The sequence below is a fragment of the Parus major genome, chromosome 6, assembly GCF_001522545.3.
Source record: "Parus major isolate Abel chromosome 6, Parus_major1.1, whole genome shotgun sequence".
Lineage (NCBI taxonomy): Eukaryota > Metazoa > Chordata > Aves > Passeriformes > Paridae > Parus > Parus major.
Genome location: NC_031775.1, coordinates 1399100 through 1421194, shown reverse-complemented (window position 1 = coordinate 1421194; position 22095 = coordinate 1399100).

Below are 22095 nucleotides of genomic sequence, written 5' to 3'. Positions count from 1 at the left end.
ATGGCAGGTGCTGTATTTTTTTATACAAACCCCCTCACAATGGTGCCCTACGATGCAGTAACAACCCAGGTGATCAATATGCAGAGACAGCACGAGGAAAACTTCTCTCTGCCTTGTCTGTCTCCTTTCACCTCACCTGAAACTCATCTACCTCCCTGTGATCAGGTCACCCTCACAAACAGACAGCTCCTTTTCAAACCCCGGTGCTTTCAGATGAGTTACAGACCCTCCAAGTTCTGAGACAGGGGCAGGAAAATACAGCATTTGCAAAGCATTCTTCAAGTAACAAGCAGCTTAGAGGTGGAGTGCTCTCTCTGGGAAGATGCAGCGAGGGAAGCACCTCCAGCAATGGGAAGGTACACCTGGATCCACTTAAATGAAAGGCTCTTGTTAGGGAGGCCTGATTGGGCTGCCTGGTTTAGCCCACCTGTGAACAGCTTGGTGGCTGCAAGAGCTTACAAAAACCAGGCACTCCTGAAGTTTTCTGCTTTAATCTGGAAGCTGAAGTTGGAGGAAACTCAAGAACTTGGGATGGCAGGTAGGCAATATTTGGAGTCTGTGGGTGCAGGAGCAGATTGCAGTAATTAGTTTCTCAGAGGGGCTGCTGCTCTTAAGGAATTCTTCTGTTTTGACTCGAGACACACAAGCAAGTGAAGAGGCTGAGGCAGATGCAACGATTTTGGAGTTCTCTAGGGCTAGGAGCTGGCAGTCTTTTCTCTCACAAACAAATACTTTTGGGAGTGAGCTTGGATCTGGGGTGCTCTGTTGCAGATGAGAAGGTGTTTATTGCTGTATTTCTAGAAGGGATTAAATGAAATGTGGAGTAAGAGATGCTTATCTGAAGAGATAAGGCTCCAAAGTTGCACAAGACTTGTAGAACTTCTTCAAAGAAAGCACTTTGTGGTGTGAACAGGGCTTTTTTTGGGTTGTGGGGATGACTTTGGGCTGCTGAGTGTGGGCTGGGAGGAAAGCTCCACAGACAGAGACTGAAATGAGAACAGTTTACTGCCTTAGGGACACTGGTGTCTGGTGATCCTGTGAAGTCGTGAAAAAAGCTTGAAATGCCAGGCTGGACAGGGCTTGGAGCAACCTGCTCTAGTGGAAGGTGTCCCTGCCCGTGGCAGGGGGTGAAATGGGGTGGGCTTTAAGTTCCCTTACAACCCAAACCCGTCTGTGTTTCTGTTATTAAATTCTGATTAAAGTACCAGGGAAGAAGAAATCTGGGGCTGGACCCTCAGTCTGGAGTATCCATGAATGTCTATTTTGGTGCCTCCTTGGGGAGCAGAGTGTGGAGAGCTGCCTCAGGTGCTTCTGTGCTCTCCCAAATCAGGTTCAAATTCAGCTCTAAGCGTGAGGTTTGACCCAAGCTTTCCTAGGGTTTGTCAATGTGCTGCTGATGCTGGCTCAGGTTCCTGGCCTATCCTTTTCCCCCCCTGTATCTTCCTCCAGAACTGCAGTAAAAACCCTGCATGTGCTGTAGAAAGGCTGCTGGGATGTTTTCCAGGCCAATGGCTGCAAGCAAGAGCAGCTCTCTCTTTCCTTTTTGTTTTAACTCTGCTTCTCCTGAGTTAGGTCACAAAACACATTAGCTTAGCTAAATTTCTTCATTCTGTGGATTGTGGTATTCTGCTTTCCTATGGAATTGTGGGTCTGATAAACGAATGGCAACTTCTGCTTATCCCCTGCACAGGGACCAGCAAATTATTGTTCCTGGAGGATGGATTTGGGATAAATGAATGTGGATGCTGCTGAAATTTTACTTGCTTAGATGTGGGAGCTGTTAAAATGTTGGGCAAAGTTGGGTGTTTTCACCTGTCTGGGATTCAAGGCAGAGTCTTGTATCTTTTTATTGCTGATTTCGTGGCTGCTTGTCCTTGTTAAATTCATTTTGTGGAGACTCCCATCCTGCAGATAATGGGGTTGCCTATGTTTTTTTTTGAGGTTATCACAGCCCTGCAGTGACCAGACTGGACTGTTTGCAGCTGCATGTTGCTTTTTTTAATAAAAAAGGACTCCTCTTGTGCAGCATTAAGCTGCCAATGCAAAACCTGTCTCGCTGTCAGTGATAGACTAATAAATTGAGTTTTCCTACAGGAGCGGGGGTACCTTCTCAGCCATGAATATCCATGTGATCCCAGCCATGAAAAGTGGTGCTCAGAATCAAAGATGATGAAATCTTTTCATTAAAGAAAGAAATCTCCAGTTGGGCTGGCTGTTGCTGTATCTTCCCCGCTCCCCCCAGAGAGCTCTCTGCCAATTCCCCTCTGAGCAGATCTGTCAGTTTGCGGTACTTGGGGCAGCGCTTGGGATAATTTATCTCCAGTTATTTTATTTCTGCCGCTTTCTGAGCTAATAACGAGAGATGAGGGGGTCATCTCCTGCTCTGGGCACCTTCCCATTACTTAACTAACAATTAATAAGCCAGATAATGGAGTGTTTCTCCCACACAGGAATAAACACTGACTCTATTAAACTGCGGCAGCGCAGCAGCTCCAATCTGTTCAGAAACTGCAGCCAGTGCACAATCCAGTGCTCTGCTTCGAAGGACTGTTTTCCCCAGTCTGCAATATGAAAACTAGGCTCAATTTATTGTTTTCCAGGCTAGATGGGGGAAAGTTTCTCACCCACTTGTTCTAAGGGACCCTGCTCCAGCAGCATGGTCACCCATGGCACTGTCCTGGGAAAGCTGGGGCCATTCCCATCTCTCAGGGATGCTCTGGGCCATGGGGATAGGAGCTGTGGGAGCCCGTCCGTGGGAGCTGGTGGCTGTGTTTGTTTGCAATACACTGCTTTAATTGCTGGAGCATAGGAAGGGTGCCTGTTTATTACAGTGTGTGTGCATCAAAGTAAATACATTAACTCCCTATAAACGTTTCCTTGCTGAAAAGCCTCTAATTAAGAGTTCTTGCCAGCAAGCAGCCAATTGCTTATCTTGGCAGCTTCTTGTGTCCCCTCGCCTTCAGCCACTGCTGGAATGTCGTGAGGGAGGGCTGGGACCTGCGGCGTGTTCCGGAGGAGGAGGAGGATGGAGGTTTCCCTGTGCTGCTGGCATGAGGAGGACAAGACCTGTGTTCATGTGACCAGTCCCATGTGCTCTCCCTGATCCTGTAAACATGAGCCACAGGATGTTGTGGGAGAGGGGGAAAGCCCTTGGAATGTGGATTCACCACACCGGAATGGCCGGCACACCCAGGAACCTCTGACATCTCCCTGTGCCATCAACCCCACACAGACCAGGCCACAAAGTCCCTCAGCCTGTGGCTGTCCTTCAAAATACCCTTTTCCCCTCCCTCCCTCCTCCTCCTGCCACCGACTCTTTTGATTGTTTCACCTCAATCTGTCCTTCCAGAGACCAACCCCTGCAGAATATTGCTGGTGGCAGTGCAGACTTTTTTTGACATCCAGAAGTGTGCCAGACCACTGGGCTGCCATTTGGAGAGATCAAATGATTCCCGTGGCTGTAGAGTTATGACACTTGCCTTGAGGGCTGGAGGGAGTGGATATTCACGAGCTGAAAGCTGCCCCTTTGAAGTTTGGGATTTCTGGAGATGTCATCTTTTATGTATGTCACCAGCCAGGTTGCTTTTCATTTTGTTGGAGTGTTTTTCTTGTCTAGATTCCTAGAGAGCAAGACCTTCCTTCAAGGCAGGAGGGATGATGAGAAAGATAGATGAGCCCAGATGCTTATGCATTACATATCTCTTTGAAATGGAGTAGTTCCAATTTCTCAGAACTAACAACTTGCTAACACCCCACGTGTTTGTACACAGGGCTTTTCTCTGGGCTGGGTAGAAATCAGGAGTTCCCTGATCCACGGGGGGAAATCTCTGCTGGGTCTGGTTTAAATTGTGCCAAAGCTGAGCCTGGCTTTAAGTCAGAGATGTTTTTTCCCAAAGCAGTGGAGTGGATGGGCATCAAAACCCGTGCTCTTTGTCAAGGGGCTGTTTTGCTGTCCCCACTTAGTGGGAACAATCCCTGGTGGCAGCGGTCGTGTGAGAGATGCTGGTCTTGAACAGGAAACCCCCTCCACGCCCTCTGTGGGGCACAGCCAGCCCCTTGGAGTGTCACTTATTCCCAGGACTAAAAATAAAAAGCAATAAAATGACCCAAGGCAAAATTAAGCTGATTAAATGCCGGTGTTTCAAAGGACTGTGTGTTTTCCCAGCTGGGGGCTGTTCCACCCCTTAGGCACCCCTTCCATTAAAATTCCTGGGACTGACTGAGGGGGATATGCCATCAGGTTGGACTGTGACATGCCAGGTATGGGTTAGGCAGGAACAGCCTTTCTCCTCCTTAGAAGTAAAGTAAAATCTGCCTGTCACTTCTTGCTTTTAGCACTTTTGTTGAGAATTAAGCGATAAACAATCCAGTCATAAAAACTGTCCGACATTGTGATCTTGGCCATGGTTCCAACATCCCTGTCTTGTTTTGGCATCCAGCTATTGAGGGACCTGCACTCATTTCCACCTTTTATCCTGCTGGGGCACTTTTAAAGGAGTAATTATTTATGTTCTCATGGTTAATATCTGATCCAGGGAGAGAGGAGCTGCTCTGAATCCTGTGGCATCCGTCCTTGCCATCCGCTGGGTCACCAGCCCTGGGCTTGCAGGACATCACCGTGGGAATGGAGCCTCACATCAGGCAATGCAAGTGGCTAAAAATCCTCACTTGATGGTGGTGTGGCTTGACCTGGGCCAACTCCTGCTCCTCAGGATCTTTGCTCAAGCAAGAAGCACTCCTGCACAGGTGCTGCAGCAAAGGAATGGGCTCTGCCTGTGCAGACACAGGCTTAAAAATGTGCTTTAGCCAAAAAGAACTAGTTAAACTAAGTCTTTCCTTGCTGGCTGTGACCTAGATACTCTGTCTGACGAGACCTCAGTGGCTGTGGTCCTTGCTAGTGGAGCAGCAGCTCTGGCAGGCGAGCAGGCAGAAAAAAGCTGCGCTGAGACCCTCTCGTCGGCCTCCCACATACATCAGTGTCTCGTGCCTGTGAGGAACTCTTGGACACAAAAATTACTGAAAAAAAAAAAGATTCCCCCTGCACACAGAGCAGTGACAGATCTGGATTGTCTGGAGAAGATGAAATAATTTATAAGCTTCGGTTTAATGTTCCTGTTTCCTCTTTTTTTTTCCTACAGCTGCCACCTCCCCACCTTCTGTCACTGTCGTCTAAATGAATTTACAAGGAAAAGAAAATACTTCTCGTTAATGTTCTCACACAAACGACACATTAGCCAGGGAGACAAAAAAGAAAATAATTGATTGTGAAAGCAAACCCCCTCTGAGACAGTCTGAGCATTATCAGGAGCAGCCTGGGAGAGGGACTGGGGAGAAAGGGACAAGGGAGGAGGAGAACAGAGCAGGCTGGAACAACAAATGTAGCGTTTATGATAATTATCCATGTTTTAATCCCTGTTTCCAACCAAGCATTCACTTCCTTTAATTAGTTCTCGATTAGAAGGAGATTATCTAATAAATTGTACAAATAAAGAGCAGGTTATCTTTACAGTATTCCTGCCCAGCAAGTTCTGAAAGGATGGGGATGCAGGGATGGAGCTTGAGAGGGACACAAGCATGGAAAACCTTGCTCTCCTTTTTCCTCATTTCCTTGGCTGCAAATATTGGCTGTTTCTGGCATTAGCAATGCAACCAGTGAAGTAAATCCGTAATTAAACTGAATTAGCATGTACTTGGAAGTTTTACATGCACAGACACAAAGAAGGTTCCTGCTTGGAGCATTTCCAGTATGATTTGTAGGGGAGGTGAGGGGGGGGAGAGCAAATAAAACCGTGTAGTTTAGTTAAAAAAACAATTCTGCTGAAATCTGTTCTGAATTTTTGTGCTAAGAGAATGTAATGTGGGGTTTCTGTGTGGCTGGTTGAAGAGAGCATCCTTAGTTCACCAGGAGATCTTTGGAAGTGGAATGCTGGAAGTGTGGCTGCACTGAGGTCTCTGGGTGATGCACACAGGGACTGGAAGCTGTGAGAGGTGGGTGGGGGAAGGTAATCAGCATTTCTGCTCTTCCAAGGACTTAACTCTTAACTTTACACCTCGCCCAAAAGCTCAAGTTATGGCAAGAGATTCATCTACAGCCCCTTGTTAGCTTCTCTCCTCAGCTCTGGTGATGAGTTACCTGTGGTGTTGTGCCAGGTTCTCAGAGCTGTGGTGGCTGGATGGCTTTGGAGCTGGAATCCAGCGGGTTTGCCGTGCTGAGGCCCTGGGCAGGGCAGGCGGGCTGTGCGTGGCGCTGGGGTCTGGCTCCACCCTTCCCAATGATTTCCTAGGCCCATGGTTGAGCAGTCAATACTTTCGTTGTCTGGTTTTAATCCAACTTGACAAGGGAGGAGAGACCTCAGAGATGCCGAGTTTGTGCCAGCCCAGATAAATCTGTGGCTCTTTTGTTGTGTCACCCCTCAAGCGAAGACCGACCTGGGGTGTGTCAGCCTCCGAGGTGCTGGTGTGGGGCTGGAGGAGTCAGAGAGGGTGGTGTGAGAAGGAATAAAGGTGGGACTTGGCAGAAGCAGGGGTGAGAGGCTGGGAATTGCCTCCCTGGGTCTGTCAGGTTGTGTGCTTCAGTCAAGGACGTGTCCCGCTCATGCCCAAAGTGACCTCCCCATCGATCGAGACAGTCAATAGGCAGCTACTTAAGAGTAAAGTTCCGTTTTCTTTCCTTATTTCTAGTTCTTCTTCTTCACTTTAATTATCTAAGATAGATAAGCAGCTGCAGGCCAATTAGAAAACAATTACCCGCTGTAATCAATGCTGGTGTGGAAAAAGGGTGAGGATGAGCGTAAAAAGCTCAAGAAATGCCTTAAAACACAGCGCTGAGGTAACGCTATCCACGACTCCATCCTTGAAAGTCCTTTGCCTTAACTTCCCCAAGGTAAAGAGCCAGAAATGTGAGGAGTTTCAGCCAGAAAAAAAAAAGCCAAACTAAGTGGAAAAAAAAGTAAGGAAATGATTGGACCCTTCCAAAAGTGCAGAATTAAGGATAAGGATGGGGACAACAGCTTTGTGTTTTTTGAGCAGGGAGTCTGTTTTCTTGTGCTCCTTTCACCTGGGAGAAAACAATCCTAATTTTATACAGGCTGTAATGGGCTCTGCACTGGCTGTTACCACTCACCAATGGGAGCTGGTGGTTATAATGGATGGCTGGATGAAAATATCAACTCTGGCCTCGGTGCCAGTCAGAGGCAGTGACTAAAATGATAGGAATTGTTAGGAAAACAAGGAATGACACGGTAAACTGCATCCTGCTGTGACAGAGGGTACATCTGTGTCATGAGTGGCCTGACAGTGACTCTGGCAAGAGAGGGAAGGGTTTGGGGAGAGGCAAGAAGGATGATGAAGGTATGGAAGTGGTTCTTGCACAGAATGGCTCAAAAGGATAGGTTTTTGGAGCCCCTGCCTTGTGTGCTAAAATCCCACAGAGACACAGGAATGACCCTAGTCTCTCCCTGTTCATACCAAGTCAAAATTTATTTCTCACAGGAGCACTTCACACAGACCTTTCTGCTTTCTTTTTCCCAATCTGGGGTTGGGGGGGTGCCTGAAAGGTGTTATTGTCCTAGAGCTGCCACCAGGAAAATGTACCCTAAGAAACTTCCCAGACATGGCAAGGACTGGGGAAACTGGGAGACCTGTGTACTTCTCTGATGTCATGCAAACCGAAGTTGGTGATTTCTTATCTGTTTGGTATAGGAAACAGCACAGCTGGAAGAAATGGGACATTTCTGAGCTAGGAGCTCAGTGGTCCTCCTGCCTGTGGCAGGCACTTGTGCTGTGTCGTGTGACTCAAAAAACAAGGGGTTTATATTCAGAGCATCGTGCACCTGGTTTTATCTGGGTGTTGAGAGCCTCCCAGAGGAGTCTGGAGTCTCTGAGCTGTGGGTGGCTATCTGGGAGAGCTGGGTGCTCCAGAAGCTGCTGTGGGTTCTGGAGCTGCTCCTGCAGACCCTGTCCTGACGGACTCTGTGGGACTGGGCTGGAGAGGAGCCACCCTGGCTCTTTCTGCATCCTGGCACCACTGAGGCCAAGCTGGGGAGGGAAAAGGAAAGGGAAGCAGCTGGTTGAGATGGGAGCACAAATGTCCCTGGGTGGAACCCCCGCAGACTTTAAGGGCTATTTTGGTTATTCTGCAGGAGGATGGTGCTGGCTCAGCTACGCTGAATTGGCTCCTTGTGACAAAACCCAGGATCCCTGCTTGGATGTGTGGGAGAAATGAGTTTTCCCCCACTTCCCTGGCAGGTGAGAAGCTCTCGGGGTGGCTTTCTCCTCTCTGCCTGCTTTAGTGCCAGCCCTGCCAGCGCAATGGCAGGTAAATGGCAACTCAGTTGCCAAAATAGCTCTGTGCGAGCAGCAGGCGGACAAGCAAAACTGAACCGTCTGCAGTCCTGGAGAGCCTGGATTTAGAAAGATTTCCAGCAGTCATCAGCAAAAGAAGAGCAAAAGGTGAGTTTTCTCCGTGGTTGCCAGCTCAGTTTCTCAGTTTCTCCTCGCCTCACTGCGTGTTTCTCCAAGGAATGCAATCCCGGCTGGCTCTGAAACCAGAGAAGAAGGGATGCTCGGCCTGGTGCTGAACTTGGCAGAGCTGTTGGAGAATTAGACATAGCAGCAATTTCCTTCCACGTTTAATCTCTCTCTGATTTCCTCTGATGGCCACCAATATTTCTGCTTCATTATATATGACACTCAATAACAAAAGTGGGGCTTTTTTGTGAAATATTAACTGCACACCAGTGGTTTGCTCGTAATGAACTGTCTACGTGGAGATCGCTAACTACAGTGTAATTATCAGTGAATAATTCATGGTGAATAATTGAATCGTTTTAGCCCTTTCTGACGAAATCAGACAGTGACTCATGATTTCTGGGAATTATTCTTAGAACACTTTAATGGTGCCTATTTCACACGCTGAGGTCAATCAGGAATATTTGAAGATCGGCTGTGGCGGGCGGATCTGTTCCTGGGCCAGACAGGAACAGGCTTTTGTTGCAGAAACTTGAAAGAGGAGAGATAAAAATGATTACCTTTTGTTCCAGCTTGCTGCTCGGAGCTCTGCTGTTCCTGAGCAGCTTTGCTGGTGGAATTGGGGCGCTGGAATGTTTGTGGCGAGATGGATGCATGGAAGCAGATAACAACACGTTCCAGCAGCTCCATTCTCATAATCTGAAGTCCACAAACAACAGGCTTTAAGCTCATCCCCTCTGTGGATCTGTGAACAGCCCATGGATTCGAGGAGCTGTTGGAACACAGGGTGAGAAGTTTCCTTCTCCCGTGGATCAGAATGGCGCCAGCTCCCAGGCGAGAGGAAAAAGCCTGATGTAAATGTGCCTCCCAAGCCTTTTGCTCAGAGAATTTTGATCTATTCTCCAATTCCCTTTCGTTTTTCCTGCCTTTGCTTCCCAAAAACATACATGATCTGTCACAATTTATAACCTCTGGTTTAAGGAGGACGGGGCAGACAAATTCATCTCTATAAAAGCTTCTTTTTTTATTGCACTTAATGCGCACCTTTCGCCTTGTGTAATGGAGCTTACATTCTGGAAAAAAATAACTTTGACATCTTCCTATTTTATCTCTTCTTTCCCTTTGGCTGCACGAGCATCCCGCTCCATCCATGTGAGCCAGGCAGCATGGGAAGCTTCCCTTTCTCTCCATCTCCCTTTCAGATGCTGTTTTTCCCAGATCTCTTCCTGGTGCCTGGCATGTTTAGGTATTGTCCAGCTGTACAGATTTCCTCATTTCCTTCCCTTCTTTCCTATCAGAGGTGTCAACACCTTGCAAAATGCGCTAGAGTTACCATGACTTCAATTTTCCGGGGTTGTTTTGCTGGTGAGGAGCATCCTGTAGATGATGAAAGGGGATTTTTGGGTGATTACTGTGACTCTTGACCTCCCTCCTATGCCAGCCTGCTCCCAGAGCGTGCCCCCCTGATCCCATGGTGGTGGATGTAGCCTGGTGCTCTGTGGGAAGGGATGTTGGTGCTGAGAGGTGCCCAGGGATGGGTCAGGGGACAGCTCCTGTGCATCGGCTCTGGAGATTTCCTGTCTGGCACAGTCGCGTCTTTCCCTGCTGGGGCTTCCCCACCCTTTTCTGCATCCACCTCCGACCCTGGTGCTCCTGAAGGGGCTGCAGAGCCTCCCCTGGCTGGGCTCCCATGGGGAAGCACAGTCTCCTTTGACTTTGGCGTGTTAGCCTGTAAGAGAGCTGACCCCACCGGGGATCAGGCTTGACCCCAAACTGTTAAGGAAAAATGCAGACAATCCCACAGCCCCATCCTCTTCCCCTCTGTGCCCTCTCTCCTCCTTTGCAGGACCTGGGAATGTTGCTGCCCCTGGCAGGCCTCAGCCCTGCTCAGCCATCAGGGCTTTGAAGATTTGCTTTACCAAAAAGCGGGGGATGAAGACCTCGAGACACACAGAATGGTTTTCAGGGCTTTCTAGGAAAGGAGCATTGCCACTGCAGTTACAGGAAGCTTCCTTTTCAAAGCATTTTTGTTATTTTGCTCCCAAAAAGGACAAATCAGAGGCTGACCTGAGAATTAAAGCCCCTGAGTCCAGGAGAGAGCTTCACCCAGCTTGAATTGGTTGGTGGTGTTTTGTCAGGGCAATACAAGCAAATAGCAGCTTGGGGGTTATGGCTTTGTGCTGTCAATAGGGTGGCCTTCAGGGGAGAGGAGGGCTGGAAACAGGGAATAAGGTTCTGTTTTCCTTTGGGAATCTCTGGCTTAAAAAACACCCAGGCAGCAAATGAACTGCCATGAGCTGCTGCATCACTTTGAAGCTGAGAATGTGACTTGCACAGTGCCTGTTTGAGAACTCAGCTGGAGCTTCCATAATCCAAGTTTAGAGAAGAAAAGGGGGGGAAAAAACTCCACTAAAACATGAGTTTTATCCTTTTGTATTACTTGATGTGGAAAAAAACTGGTATGTCAGCACCTCCCGAGGTCCCCCCACAGTGCTGCTGAAACATGAGATCTGCTTTTGAAGCCAACTGGATGGAGCTGGGAAAAAGGCCGTGAGCAGCATTGGGAAATGTCTGTGGCATCCAACAGCTCCCTGGCCTGCAGCCACTCAGGGGTTAAAATAACGTCTTCCTCTTTCCCAAAAATCACTGAAACGATGAAATAATGGGCATATCTGCCCCTGTGCTCTGGTCCCTGCCAGCGCAGAATCTCGGGGGAGGAGGAGAGTGAGCAATCAGGTTCCCTGAAAAATTGTGGGGTGCAGCACCACTGGCACGTGCAGCTGTCCTCCTTGGGAGCTCTGCTCCAGGGAAAGCCCTTCCCAAGGGAAAATGAAGGCTGGAGACAGTGGGGAGAAGGTCTCCCAGGTCTGTATCTGGGGGTGAGGAAGACCAAGCTCAAGGAAGTTGGGCATTTTTGTGTGGAAGAAACAACCTGAAAGCCATGGTTATGGAATAGATGTGAAATCCTATGGAAAAGTGAGAAACCTGATGTTGATTCCAGTGTCTTTTGTCTTCCCATGGCATTTTTGCCTGCTAGGTGATCCTCTCAAAAGCCATGCATCCTGGCTCCTCTTTCCAGGTTTGATCAAATGTATCCCAATACTCATGCTCCCAATAATCAAGTTGTATCTCCTGGATGCCTCCTGAGTCTTAGAGGGACTTTTATTCTCCGGATCAAGGCAAAGAGAGCATCCATCTGGTTTCCCAGGAGGTGTGGAGATTCTGTGGATGCTGCATTAGGCACTAAAATTACCCACTGGATATTACACAGAGCATGTTGACATGAAAAAAAAAATAAAAAATAGGCTATTTTCTTTTTCTGAGTAGAAAGAAATTGGCTGTGTGCACTCAGACGTGCTCCAGATTTGGATACTGCATCATTGTGAAAGGGATGTGAGGTGGAGAATATCTGGGGTATTGGTATGCAAATGAACACTTTAATTATTGCAGTCTGATTGCTGATTTCCCGTGTCTGGTGCAGCCGGAGCACCTGGATCCTGTAGGGATGTGGAGTTTATCTGGATCAGGTGGGCAGCTGGGGTGTCCTTGCTGCTGCTGGCACACCTGGGCAATGCGTGGGAAATACCTAACCTGGGCTGGGAGATGGAAAAGCCACAGGGATTTTGGTGCTGCGGCGTGAGGTTTTTGAAGACAGCTCCTAAAAACTGGAGCTGGGGCAGAGCAGGGGTGCCAAGTGCTCCTGGGAGCTCCAGGCTGACCCCCTCCAGGCAGTCCCTGCTTTACTCGTGCCTCAGGCAGAGCCTTCCAGGCCAAATATTGGAAAATGTTGTCGCACAGCTGTCCCTCACAGCCTCCTCCCCAGTGTCCTCCTGCCAGGAGGGGGGAAGCCCCCAGCCATGCCAGGGCTTTGCCTCCTCATTATCTCATGGATCCCCCCCCTCTGTGCCCTGGGCTTTTCACAGACCCCCATTATTTCCAATCCCCTTCACTTGTCAAAAGTAATTTGGCGACTTATTATCGGTCAGACAAAACAGCTCTGGGCTCTGCCAGCCCCGACGAGGGGCCCGGCTGCTTCCCAACCTTTATCCCTCTCTTCCATGCAGGCTCCCCTCTCTCTGGCCTGAGCCGCTAAGGGGGGCATTCAGCAGGCAGATCCCAGCCCCAATTAGCAGCCCAGGAATTTTAATTAGTCGAGCAGTCAATTATATCAGTGGACACCCTTTGGCCTCTCCCCTCTCTCCTGCCCTGCAGCCCCGCTGTCCGTGGGCAAAGCTCCCGGCCCTGCTCCGAGCCCTTTGGAGGAGCTGCCAGAGAGGCCTGGCTGTCCCAGATGGTGGCTTTGTGGATTTGTCCCCTCTGAGGCACAGCCTCGTCCCTGACCTCCACTTGAACTGGGATTTGTGCCCTCCCAGGCCTGCCCTGCTAGTGGCAGTCTGAGCAAGAGGGAAATCGAGTAGGGAAATCGAGCTTTGGGTTTGGGCTCCCTTCTCTTGGCTGGGTGTCGGGGAGAGGAAGAGGATGGGGAGGTTTGGAGAGAGGAGCCTTTCCTTCCCTTCTAACACGTCTCTTGATGCTGATCTGCCAGTTCTCCTCTGAGGCTGGGACACCAGGGGAGCTGCCAGCTTGTTAATACCATCACTTGCCTATCAATAAGAATACCTTTGGATCTGCTCTGCTATTTCTATTTCATTTGCTTCTTAAAATTGCCTCCTCTCCTGCTCCTGCACCACCAGCTGGCAGCACTCAGGGCTTTGCTGCATCTCCAACGTAGCTGAAGGGGCACTTCTGCCCACCACTGTTTCCTCACCTTGTGGGGGAATCAAAAACCTGTCCTAAACTCACCAGCCCTTGCTATTGATTCAAGTCCTTCTTCATTTCGGTGTTTCTTACAGTTTTAACTGTTGCTCTTTCTGTTGTAAGATCCGGCTGCAGTGAGTCTCAAATCTGCACCAAGTCATGTCCTCGAGGTGCTGGACGTGCTTTAAAAGGTGACAGGACTCTGACCCTGCACAGGCATTCCCAAATTCTGGTCATAGTGCAAAGTGTCTTTTCTGGACAGCGAATGCCTCTTTCTGGGGCGTGAAGCAGCTCGGCCATCCCTTCCTGCATCCCTCCACGCATCCATCCAGCCTTTACCCTGTGGCAGGATGTAACTCTGTTAGAGCCTGGCTGTGTGCAGCTGAGCCCTTGGGCACGGTGGCACTGGAGCTGTGGTGGCACAGGCTGCTGATCTCCTGCAGTGATTACCGGGTGTTTGTCGGCATCTCGGAGGGGGAACTCCTCTCCCACCAGGAATTGCGGGCTGGGAAAGCAGGGAATGTGTGAGCAGATGTTTGGGAACACGCAGGCAATTACCCCGAGCAGCTCCTGCCCCTCTGACGGGGCCATTTCACATCAGTGAGATGATCAGGAGCTGACGACATACACGGTGGGGAAGGGATTCTGAAGCCATCTGGCAGTACCCAGTGTGATATGGGGAACATCTGGTAGGCACGTGTAAAAATAGGATTATCAGGGGAAAAAAAACCCACAACAGTGACGGTGGAAACGACGTCTTGCCATCTTAATCCCCCTCCTCCTCTTCCTCGCTGTAACATCAGAGGTTCTCAGGTTGCACTCAAAGTGATTTTCTCTGTGCAACAAGTACAGTTTAATAGCTGTGGGTTTTAATGTGCCTCAAGCACGGGGAAAATAATGGGCTCTGATCTCAATTAAAAGGGGAGGGAAAAGGTTTGGAGGAGAAGCCAAAGGCCATGAAGGAAACAGGGCTTTGCTGTTGGTCATGCACTCAGCTATTCCTAAAGAGAAAGGCATAACTCTCATACCATGAAGACACTTTCCCTCCTGCAAGGTGCTTGGCAAGGAACTGAGAGAACCTCCTAGTTTCAAACCAGCCAGAATGTTAAAATACTTTGCAGAACCTCAGGTGAGATTTCCCACCAGGGAAACGCCAAAAGGATGAAGTGAATCAAGCGGAGAGGAGAAGACCATAGTTAGACTAGGAGAAAACAGCTGATCCCACACTTCCCTGACAAGTCTCTCTCTTGCTTTGATTGATCTCTGTGAGGAGCAAAGCTTTGCCAGGCTGCCAAGCGTCTTGTGTACCCTGTCAGGCTGGTTTGAGTGCCTCTGTCTATTGTGAATGCGAGATCTGAGAGGAACGCATCTTGCTTGAGATTTAACTGTATTCCTTCTGTTTCCATCCTTCCCAGCTGTAAATATCCAAGGATTAGAGCAAAACTGGCTGTTTTGTAACTCCTGGGTGAGGCAGAGCAGGAGGGGCTTTGCTGGTCACAGTGAACCGTCAGTTTTCTCATTAAATTAAAAAGATGATTCACAGGGTTGTGATACGGGCAGCACATTAACCCCCTCCTTAGAAGGATGGACACTGTTCAAACCACAAAAAACCACCTTACTTCACCTGGTGCCTTTTATCCCATGCTGTTGGGATCAGACCTTTGGATGTCATGAGATACTTTGATTTCCCCTTTGAAAAAGTGAGGCCAGGGAGGACAGGGCACATTCAGCTGCCTGGGCTGGGGTTTGCTGCTTTCTGAAGCGCCTGGCAAAGACAGAGAACCTGCTCCTCACATGGGGGGAAAGAAAAGCCCACAAGTGTGGGCAAAGTGGCTCGTTTTGTGCCTGGAGAAGGAGGATGGGGGGCACATGTCTTCTCCATCCTCATTCCTTCCTTCTTCGGGGCAGAGATTCCTATAAACATCCATAATAGGAGATGAGGATCAGCTTTTTCCACAGCATTTCCGCCTTCACTTAGAACCCTAAATAACAGCTGGATTCTTTCGGAAAAGCACCGCATCCACCAGCTCTTCATATTGCTGGACTCACTCGAAACTCCTGGCTGTAATGGCTGCAATTATGAATTAATGGCCCTAAATTCACCATCAGACCTAATGCCTAGTTCTCCTGTCTGGTTCTTGTTTCCATTCTGCCTTCTCACTGCTGTTCCACAGCCACAATTATTTGTCATTAGTCATTAATCTTGAAAGCATCAGCTTTATTTTCTCTTATTTTCCTCCAAGAAACCCTTGCCTGCTCCCAGGTTTTTATTGTTCACTGTTTTCCATCACTCTTTCCCTCGCCTCAATCTAATCAGTTTTGTACCGCTCTAAAAAGTATTTTTTTCCGACGGGGGAATAAAGCACCGGAGCGAACGTGCCCAAGAGATGTGTGTGACACAGCTGATGCTGCCAACACCTGAGGGATGTTTATGCCCTGCTTACAGCTCAGCCTGCTGGGGAGGGGGCAGCATTAGAGCATTTTCCCATACAGCTGTAGCAATCCTGGATTTTTCCTGTCCCGCTCTCATTCCGCTGCAGCAGGAGAACCTCTCATGGGGTCTTTCTCCAGGACTCTGGCTGGTGTGGAGTTTTTTACCCCTCCAGAGCCCAAATCTCATTAAAAGGTTGGCACAGGTGTTTCTGGGCTGAGATCTTGCTGGAAAAGGGTGAAATGATCCAGGAGGGACACATCTCAGACCTGTGACCAGCACCTGAAGTGAGAACAAGAATCAGGTCACATCTCAAAGGCTGTAGAAGAGCTCAAAAACACATCAGGGTTTTTAAAATAATGCTTCTTTCTTTCTCTGGGACACAGCTGGCAGAGCTATTGTGGCAAAGGCACATCAGGATGGTCCTCTCTGGCAATGCAGGGGAGGATGCTGAGAGATGCTGAGACCTGGTCCCTGGCAGGCAGGGAGCTGTCCTTGGAGCTCCGAATGTCCAGAGCATCCAAATATCTCCCAGCTCTTATTGTCTGCATCCCTGGACAGTCCTGTGGGAGAGGAGTGCTGTTAGTGAGGAGAGATCCCTCTGATGGGTCAGTCACATCTCCTTTGCCTTCACTCACCCAGTGACTTGATCCCAGAGTGGAAAGATGTTCCTAGAGATTGTGTCCTACTTCCAAGATCTCCATTTTCTTCCTTCACTCTCCCCGAGACTGACTCCAACACGGTTTTTCACCACTCCTGAAGTTCTTGTCTTCTTGCTGTTGCCAGCTTTCCTTTTTTCTTCCGTATTTCTCCCCGCATCCCGTCCTCCCTTGGATCCTGAGTCTTTCCAAGGAAATGGTAGGGGAGTTGATGCTTCAGCTGCTGTCGGCCCCTCTGGTGCCTTCCAGATGGAGAGGCTCAGCGTTGGTCCAGGTTTTGCTTCTTCCCTGCACACACAGACTGTAGGCTAGGCAGGGAGGGAGCCAGCTAAGGATGCTCAGGGCAAGAAGTGAGAGATTGTGCATCCATCCCATCAGCGTGAAGAAAGTGGAGACAAAGCAGGGGCCAAAAGAAGCCGCTTAAACCAGGCACGTGTCCAACTCCTGCGTGAGATTTTGGCAAAGGTGACCAACAGTGGCAAAAAATATCAACTCTGATAGCTGAGCATTCTGTGGCTTTAATTACAAAATTCACCAGGGCTCACTCAGATCCCTGGGAAGTAGAGACTGGGAGAGGAAGGCAAAAGAAAAGCTCTGGGCACCAAAAACCCCTTATTTTATTTTTTGAAATATTTTTCTCCTCAGGGTGGTTTTTTTCTCCCCCCTGGCTGTCCCCCTACTCGGTGAGACCAAAGGCACGTGGAACATTTGTTTCAGGGGGTACCAGAGGTGGGAGAAAATTGGACATTTTGGAGAGAAGTGGGACAAAAAATTATCTCTCAGGAAGACAATAACCAACAGCAGCAGAGAGTTGCAGGAAGTAGAGAAAATGTGACATTTAGGGAATAGCCTAAAATTCAGGCAGACGTGTGACCAGCAGGGAAAACAATAACCTTGTGACATTTGGGGACCAACTCCATTAAAAAGAGTGCTGCTGAAATGTGCCAAACCCACATCTGCAGCCTCCTTCTCCACTGCAAAATGTGGGGAAATGGTGGTTGGGAGGGAGAGGGGAGGAGAGGGTTATTTTTGTTGAAATATGTTGGGACTAGAAGGGATCAAAAGCTGCACCGAGTCTTCCCTGAAGCACTAAACATTTTCTCTGCCAACCAAGTGCCCAGAACTTGGCAAGGCTTCACCGACTTGATCGCTATCCAGTAGTCAAATGCTGCAATGGAAACTTTCCAAGGAGCTGATGACTGATCATTAGTGTTGCTCAAAAGCGTGTTCAGCTTTTCGCGCTGGGTAAAGCCACGGAGGGAGTGTGGAGGTGCCTTCCCTTCCAAAGCCCATCTTTGCACTTCCCAAGGCATCCTAACTCCCTGAGCCCTGCATCTGCTGCTGTTGGTAAGCAGGGAAGGCGAGGGTTGGGCTGTGCTAGCAAAGCTGGTTGAGGTTGATTTTGGCTCGGGACCAAGCCCCCTTTGGCTGCTCTCCCTCAGTGTCCCTGCCCGACATCCCCAGGGATGCAAATCCGTGGTGGTTACATCCCCCTCCAGTTTGGTTTTGCTTCTTGTGGGGAAATATAGCCCCAATATGCACCTAACAGAGAGAATTTGTGGGGGTGACAGGCATTTGGAGGGGACACCCAGCAGACACCTGCTGTGTTTGCTCCTGCCTCTGTGTGTGCCCATGGGAATGAAGCTCTGGGAAGGATGGATGCCTTTGGCTCAGCAGTTTTCCACCCAGTTACAGCTGAATGGAGAAGGGAGGGTGCAGCACCTTTTTGACTCTGTTTCCCATTGGGAGAAGCCCACAGGGATTTTCCTTGGTGGGTGAGGGGTGCTGGATATGTCTGTCTGCTTCCTTTCTGATCGTCTCCAGCTACTGGCAGTGGAGAGCCATGGGCTGACTGTAGCAGAAACAGATGGGAAGCTCTCAATCCAATAAAATTCCCGAGTTTTCCCTCTGTTTGTCATGGATGTGTTGCCTCCTCTTGGCAGCAAAGGCCTGGAGACCTCTCAGCCCCACGACCAGGCACCACCTCCCGCTGCCATAGCCGTTCCCAGCCGGAGGATCCCGGTGTCCTGCCTGGGTGGTCGGACAGGAGCAGGGCGGCTTTGGGGGAAGCAAAAGCTGCCCCTTTGTGCCAAGGAGGGGAAGAGAAAACCTGGATGTCTCTGGAAACCCTTCTTCCTTTCCCAGCCCTGGCTTCATCAGAGCATCCCGCTAGGACAGCTGGTTTTAAAGCTTGTGGAAGAGGAGAGCCGTGTTTGACATATGGCTTTAAAAGTGCTCATGTGTTCACAGCCCTAGAATTACCCAAACGTTGTAGCAGGGCTAAGGGGGAAGAGATCAGCCAAACACTCTATTTTTCCACCTAAAACTAGCTAAGATGGGTTTGGGGAGAGACTGTGAGGGGGAAAAACACAGGCAAAGTGGCCCTATTAAAGCAAGGTAGCAAAGGCAAGTCCTGAATTTCAGAACACAGTGTCTGCCCTTTCTTGCTGCCTAGCAGAAATCAAAACAAAAATAAGCTGAGAAACCATTTTCAGCCTCATTTTCAAAGCCATCTCTGACCAGGAAATAGCCCTGAAATGAGTGTGAGAAGTTAAGAGCCACGCAGGGAGACTTAGGAAAGGAGCTGGTGGAGTGCTAGGAAGGTTTGTTTGTGTGCAAAATGTATTATTACCTATCTTGGAAAACACAGGATATTATATTGCCTTACATTTGGGGTATTTTTGCTGCAAGGCTCCAGAGTGATTTGTGTTGGTGGGGCTGAGGGAAGATAACAAATGGAAGCTTATGAAGAATGGAATTTTCCCCCCATTCAGTTATAGTATTAAATAGCTGCTTGTATCAAACAATTTCTCCCCCTCTTCCCCTGCTTTTTTTTTTTTTTTTGTGGTGTGCAGAGATTAAAAAAAAAACACCTTTATTTGCTAATGCCACTTATTTAATTTAATCAGGCTGAAGTACACCTTTAATAAATTTGCCTCCGAAATGAAAAATTACAAAGATGTGGCAGAAGAATATTTTAATGAAAACTGATGATGTAGCAAGTTAGAGCAGAATTATGTCCTCCTCCTGCCCTTTCCTAGCACACAGCAGCACGAGAGAGCAGGCAAATATCCCTCAGAAAATCATGGGCCGTGCCGTAGAACTCTTTTTAGTTCTCCTGCCTCGAGATCTGCTCCATTGTGGAGGTTGTTTGCTGATTTCTAGACAACCTGCCAAGAAATCCTGGAGTAACAGCACTGAAATAAAGCAGGCAGCAGCATCAGTCTGCAGGATGTGTGATGCCAGGATGGACTGTCCAGGTGTTGGGATATTCACGGAAGAGGTTGTTCAAGGGCAGGGGATGCATGACAAGGAGAACTATTCTTAGATGGATCCTCAACCAGTCCCAAATCCACCCTGCTTTCCTTCCAGATGATGGCACTCAATGGTGCCAGCAAATATTTACCTGGCCCAAAGCTGTTTCTTGTGCTGGGAGAGCAGTGATGGAAAGATGCAAAAAACCCCCAAACAATATCAACATTTCCACGTGGCTGTAAGGAGGAAGATCTACAGGAATTCAACAAGGCTGACTTCAGCCTCTTCAAATAACAGGGTCCTTGCCCCCAGAAATGCTGGGATTTAGTTTTTTGAGCATTTCCCTTTTCTTCTGTGCAGGCATATTCAGGGAAAAGGCCACGGGGTTATCACCAGGCTGAAGTGCAGAACCACAGCAACCTCAAAGGAGGTCTTTCCTACTCACAGCCCTCCAAAATCTCTCTTTACTCATGAAACTGCTCAGCTGTCATGTGGAGGAATGGAAGTTCTTGGAAACCAAGTAAACCCAGGAGGTCAGCAAACCTCCAGAATCAGGAGACACACACCTGCTCTTGGAAGACATGTGTCCAAACCCACCACGTTGGTCAGGTCCCACTCTGGCAACAAATAGAAAAGATAAATCTGGACTGCAAAGCATGGATCCTTCCCTGTTTTGGAGTGTTTCCCAGGGGCATTTTGGTGTGAATCACCACCATTTGTTAGAGGGAAGGTCCTTTGCTTGGCCCTGGAGCCCTTCCTCCTCGTGCTTGGTCTGTCAGTGATGTCGTGGTGATGACAAATTTATGACATCAGAACGTGAGTCCCTGGGAGCCCTTGTGGCAGATGAAGTATGGCAGATCCCCTGCAAGCAAAAGGAAAACTCAGCAGAAGGAAACTCAGATGAAATTTATGAGTTTTCTCCAGGAACCGACGTCACTCCTGGCCTGGGGCCAGCCAAGGATTTACGCTGCCTGTGTCCCGGGCCTTGCTCTCAGGGGATCAGACTGAGATTAATCCAGCCAAAACCAACAGCGTGCCATGGGGGCAGCTGTTGGGCAGAGCTAGAGAGAGAGAGACCAACCAGAAGTGGAAGTGCCCCAGAAGAGCTCCATGAGAAGCTCTACCCAACAGCCTCTTTTCACCTGTTACTTGGTGAAAAATGCAGAGAATGAAGCCAGTTTCACCCCTGTAGGGCACAAAGCTGCTACTGAGTCTTTTATGTGTTGTCTCACTCACTGGATGGACCCTGGTAGCTCTTGAGGCTCCTCTACCAGCCATGAGGAGCAAGCCCATGACTTCATTCTCTGATCATGAAGGTTCAGCAATGAACTCTCTCGCCTGGTGAGCTAGAAAGTTGGCACGTCACGTGAAGTTCCTCTCTTTCGCTTCTCCCTAATCCAGGCTGAATTTCAGCCAGTGCCCTCTGGATCCCACAGCTGCTCTCTTGGGTTGGGCAGACCTTTTAAATGGTGAGCTCCCCTCCCCCAAGCTCCATCAGCTGTAGAATAGAGGTGGCAACCAAAGCTGTCCACAAAATATCCTCTTTCCCAAAGGGTGAGCTGTGTTTTTCCAGGTTTGCCCGCTATGCTTTTACTAGTTTCCATGAAAACAAATCGCAGTTTTCATAAACACAAACTACCATCTGGCCCTGGAACGTTGGTGGGTGTTTTTATCTGCCTTCCACAGGATTTGCAAACTGTTGGGAAAATCCTAGCGAGGTGAAAAGGAGAAGTTTTTGGCACAGCTCCACGGAGCTGCTGCTCCAACGCCGATCGCTCACGCGCTCTAAGGCCGGGTTTGCTGTTGCGGGTTCAGATGCCTTGACTTGGTTGAGAGCTCCAGAACATCATCCCAAGAAGGCTTTTCCTCATCCCTTCACCTGAAAAGAACCACCCAACTGCTCTGGTGCAAGCTGTGCTCAGCGGTGACTCAGTGCCGGGCGCGAGCCTGGCACCATCTGCCCACAGCCGTGGTGTTCCCATCCAGGAGCACAGCGCCAGGACAAAAGCGGAACAGGACCGGGCTCTACAGATTTCCCACCAGCACAAACCCAGCCTGGTCATCCTAACCCAAGGAAAAGCTCCTTCCCTGTCCCCAGCTTCACTCAACAGAGCCATTAGCACTGCCATTAAATATTTAGCTCGGTGTGTTATCCTACCTGCGAGCGGGGAAGGGCAAAGGCAGGAGCAGATGGGACAGGGATGATTCAGAGCGTGGTGTTACATCCCAGAGCGCGAGCCAGGGAGCTGCTTAAATCAAATCAGGCTTAGTAATGAGAAGGTAGATAATTAGATGCTTTAACAACCATGGCTGCCCTGTGTGAGGTTTTGCACCATCGCTAGGTTATTGGGGTTTTTTTCAGAGTGAGGTGAGATTTGAATGGGTTGTCTGGAAGGGTTTCAGTGCTGGATCTGGGTTGTGGGAGCGGAGGGGACATCTCCAGGATGATGGGAATTGAATGAATGGGTTTGTGGCAGAGAAGCGTAATGGGGAGACAGGAAGGAAAGGAAGGAAAGGGAGGAA